This window comes from Schistocerca americana, unplaced genomic scaffold, assembly GCF_021461395.2.
Source record: "Schistocerca americana isolate TAMUIC-IGC-003095 unplaced genomic scaffold, iqSchAmer2.1 HiC_scaffold_673, whole genome shotgun sequence".
NCBI classification, from domain to species: domain Eukaryota; kingdom Metazoa; phylum Arthropoda; class Insecta; order Orthoptera; family Acrididae; genus Schistocerca; species Schistocerca americana.
In genome coordinates, this window is record NW_025726427.1 from 32,501 (window position 1) to 37,500 (window position 5,000).

General features: G+C 52.3%; 1 non-coding gene across 1 annotated transcript in view; it reads left to right on the forward strand.

Moving 5' to 3' along the window:
* Positions 1-3,917: 3,917 nt before the first annotated feature.
* Positions 3,918-5,000, forward strand: part of LOC124588958 — a 1,910-nt gene continuing 827 nt past the window's right edge. The window contains exon 1 of the ribosomal RNA XR_006975870.1: positions 3,918-5,000. This exon is cut by the window's right edge and continues 827 nt beyond it. This is a non-coding gene — a ribosomal RNA (small subunit ribosomal RNA).

Here is a 5,000-nt window from a genome sequence, read left to right on the forward strand (position 1 = left end):
CTGCCTGTAACACGCACACAGACAATATGTAAGCACCAGCATGGAACAACACCCAGTGCATCCTCTCCGCCACATTAGACAATCCACACTGTCATAACCAGACTGGGAGGTCCACTCAGAAAACAGAATATCCCACCCACCCGACAACCACCATTGCTCAGCCAAGCCACCAACACCCACACATGTCCTACACAGGGGTGCACCCAACATCACAATACTGCCTCCTCTCACAGCACACAAACAATGGCAGGAATGAAAGACACAGGTCTGCCACAAGCATGGAATGAGAGCGCCGCCTGTCATGAGCCAAAGGTGCATCCTGACGTGGCAAATCAGATGATGCCGCAGGCATCCACTTACTATAATCACAATCAACAAACCGGCCGCCCCGCCCCGCCCCCCATTAAACCTTTCCTTACAACAATGTGTACCTTAACCTAACCTATATCGTACCGTAACCTAACCTATATCGTACCGTAACCTAACCTATGTCGTACCGTAACCTAACCTATGTCGTACCGTAACCTAACCTATGTCGTACCGTAACCTAACCTATGTCGTACCGTAACCTAACCTATGTCGTACCGTAACCTAACCTATGTCGTACCGTAACCTAACCTATGTCGTACCGTAACCTAACCTATGTCGTACCTTAACCTAACCTATGTCGTACCTTAACCTAACCTATGTCGTACCTTAACCTAACCTATGTCGTACCTTAACCTAACCTATGTCGTACCTTAACCTAACCTATGTCGTACCTTAACCTAACCTATGTCGTACCTTAACCTAACCTATGTCGTACCTTAACCTAACCTATGTCGTACCTTAACCTAACCTATGTCGTACCTTAACCTAACCTATGTCGTACCTTAACCTAACCTATGTCGTACCTTAACCTAACCTATGTCGTACCTTAACCTAACCTATGTCGTACCTTAACCTAACCTATGTCGTACCTTAACCTAACCTATGTCGTACCTTAACCTAACCTATGTCGTACCTTAACCTAACCTATGTCGTACCTTAACCTAACCTATGTCGTACCTTAACCTAACCTATGTCGTACCTTAACCTAACCTATGTCGTACCTTAACCTAACCTATGTCGTACCTTAACCTAACCTATGTCGTACCTTAACCTAACCTATGTCGTACCTTAACCTAACCTATGTCGTACCTTAACCTAACCTGTATTGCGCCTTAACCTAACCTGTATTGCGCCTTAACCTAACCTGTATTGCGCCTTAACCTAACCTGTATTGCGCCTTAACGTAACCTGTATTGCGCCTTAACGTAACCTGTATTGCGCCTTAACGTAACCTGTATTGCGCCTTAACGTAACCTGTATTGCGCCTTAACGTAACCTGTATTGCGCCTTAACGTAACCTGTATTGCGCCTTAACGTAACCTGTATTGCGCCTTAACGTAACCTGTATTGCGCCTTAACGTAACCTGTATTGCGCCTTAACGTAACCTGTATTGCGCCTTAACGTAACCTGTATTGCGCCTTAACGTAACCTGTATTGCGCCTTAACGTAACCTGTATTGCGCCTTAACGTAACCTGTATTGCGCCTTAACGTAACCTGTATTGCGCCTTAACGTAACCTGTATTGCGCCTTAACGTAACCTGTATTGCGCCTTAACGTAACCTGTATTGCGCCTTAACGTAACCTGCATTGCGCCTTAACGTAACCTGTATTGCGCCTTAACGTAACCTGTATTGCGCCTTAACGTAACCTGTATTGCGCCTTAACGTAACCTGTATTGCGCCTTAACGTAACCTGTATTGCGCCTTAACGTAACCTGTATTGCGCCTTAACGTAACCGATATTGCGCCTTAACGTAACCTATATTGCGCCGTAACGTAACCTATATTGCGCCGTAACGTAACCCACATTGCCCCTTAACGTAACCCACATTGCCCCTTAACGTAACCCACATTGCCCCTTAACGTAACCCAACACACGTTGGGCCTTAACCCAACACACGTTGGGCCTTAACCCAACACACGTTGGGCCTTAACCCAACACACGTTGGGCCTTAACCCAACACACGTTGGGCCTTAACCCAACACACGTTGGGCCTTAACCCAACACACGTTGGGCCTTAACCCAACACACGTTGGGCCTTAACCCAACACACGTTGGGCCTTAACCCAACACACGTTGGGCCTTAACCCAACACACGTTGGGCCTTAACCTGCTCTGTAATTGTCATACGACGCGTTAAATTAGTGTAGTGTTGCCTAACTGCAACCCCCGCAATATAGTTTGCTACTCGCACTGCCCGGTCCCCAGTGTATCGCTTCATGTTAAACACCTTGCAGCTATACACTGTAATGTGGATGGCAGCAGGACGTACATGCTCAATGCCCTTTGCAGTTGTTCATTGGCATTTGCAGTTGTTCATTGGCATTCGCATGTGCGAAGCACTTAGCCTACGCTGTGGTACGGCCTGTGTCAACTGTCCGCTGATGTTGTACGTCCAAATCACACACTGTACTGCACATTGGTCCTCATGTACTGAATGATACATCGTGGTACATGTGACCGTACAACGACTGCGCCAACAACGGCGAACCATGCGGTCCAAATGTTGTGCACTCAGCTACGTGTCGTCTCCCTATAAGAGCTGGATTGCAGTGTGGTATGCCCTGGATGGCGATCAGCATGAGCCGTCTGTTGATGTAGTGGCGCGTGTTGTCAGACGTAGTCGTCTCTTCTCACACACCGTGATAGCATGGTGCACTGCGTTCCACATCTGCGACATGCGACAGAGGCCGGTTGACAGTCGTTCGCGCAATGGACATCGCATACGTACGGGGGCCACCTTCCACGTGTTCGCGAAGCGTGCACATGTTGTTGCGTGTATGTGGGCAGACATAGTGTGTCGTGACACCTGACACAGGCATGCAACAATCGTTGAATTTGCAAATGGCGATGGACGCCTACGTTTGCTGGTGACGTTATGCAAATGAACAACTGGTAAACCGTTGTGGTGCGGTTGTTCTCGCTAGAGGTGAATCAGTGATGGCGACGATCGGTTGAGCTACCAACCGGTTGTTCCAGCGATACCCACCATGCCCACGAACGTGAATGGCATCTGGGTGTGAAGCGATACGCGGCGGTGGCTGGGTGGGACCGTCCCCGGCCGGTGAGGGGGGGCCTCCCGGCGTGCTGGCCGCGCGGTGCGTGGGCGCACGCGCTACAGCCGGCTGGTGGGGGCGGCCAGTGGCAGGCGCGCCGGCCGACGGAGGCGGCAGGCGGCGCAGCTGCGCGCCGGCGCACCCTGCACGCGGCGCCGTGCGGCCAAAGTAGGTCCTCGCGGGCCCGGTGCGAAGCGCGGTGGACATCTGCAGTGTGCTGGTCCGATTGAGGACTGTGTGCGCTGAGGATGCGCCGCCGCCCGGCGCTCGGCGCCGCGACGCCGTCTGCTGCTCGGTCGCCTCTGCGGTTCTCGCAGGTGGTTTGTATCGCAGCTGTGCGGACGTGTTGGCGCGTGCGCTGTGCTGGGAGAGTTCGCTTCGGCACCCAAGTGGGGCTTTTGTCCTTCTGTGGCGCTGGCGTTGGAGCTGCCGGTCACCGTAGGTGGCGCGTGTTGTCTCCCGCCGGCAATGCCACGACAGCACGCTCCCGGGCCTCTGTCGGCAGCGGCAAGCTCAGTTGGGAGCACGGGTGGTCGCACCTAAAGCGTCTACTCGCCAAACTCCGGGCGATTGCGCCTCTCTCGAACCCGACCAAGTACTTAGGACGGCGCTGCGCGCCGCCGGGACCTGAGAGGGTTTCGAGGTGTATTGTGCAGGGGAGCTCAGCCTCCTCCTGTTTGCAGAATAATTGAGCGGACGCTTGCGTGTTCGCGCGGGCCCCCGGGACACACTCCCGGGCGGCCGGCTGCTCAGCTCTAGTTGACGCAGCTCCCTGGTTGATCCTGCCAGTAGTCATATGCTTGTCTCAAAGATTAAGCCATGCATGTCTCAGTACAAGCCGCATTAAGGTGAAACCGCGAATGGCTCATTAAATCAGTTATGGTTCCTTAGATCGTACCCACGTTACTTGGATAACTGTGGTAATTCTAGAGCTAATACATGCAAACAGAGTCCCGACCAGAGATGGAAGGGACGCTTTTATTAGATCAAAACCAATCGGTCGGCTCGTCCGGTCCGTTTGCCTTGGTGACTCTGAATAACTTTGGGCTGATCGCACGGTCCTCGTACCGGCGACGCATCTTTCAAATGTCTGCCTTATCAACTGTCGATGGTAGGTTCTGCGCCTACCATGGTTGTAACGGGTAACGGGGAATCAGGGTTCGATTCCGGAGAGGGAGCCTGAGAAACGGCTACCACATCCAAGGAAGGCAGCAGGCGCGCAAATTACCCACTCCCGGCACGGGGAGGTAGTGACGAAAAATAACGATACGGGACTCATCCGAGGCCCCGTAATCGGAATGAGTACACTTTAAATCCTTTAACGAGTATCTATTGGAGGGCAAGTCTGGTGCCAGCAGCCGCGGTAATTCCAGCTCCAATAGCGTATATTAAAGTTGTTGCGGTTAAAAAGCTCGTAGTTGGATTTGTGTCCCACGCTGTTGGTTCACCGCCCGTCGGTGTTTAACTGGCATGTATCGTGGGACGTCCTGCCGGTGGGGCGAGCCGAAGGCGTGCGACGCGCCTCGTGCGTGCTCGTGCGTCCCGAGGCGGACCCCGTTGCAATCCTACCAGGGTGCTCTTGAGTGAGTGTCTCGGTGGGCCGGCACGTTTACTTTGAACAAATTAGAGTGCTTAAAGCAGGCAAGCCCGCCTGAATACTGTGTGCATGGAATAATGGAATAGGACCTCGGTTCTATTTTGTTGGTTTTCGGAACCCGAGGTAATGATTAATAGGGACAGGCGGGGGCATTCGTATTGCGACGTTAGAGGTGAAATTCTTGGATCGTCGCAAGACGAACAGAAGCGAAAGCATTTGCCAAGTATGTTTTCATTAATCAAGAACGAAAGTTAG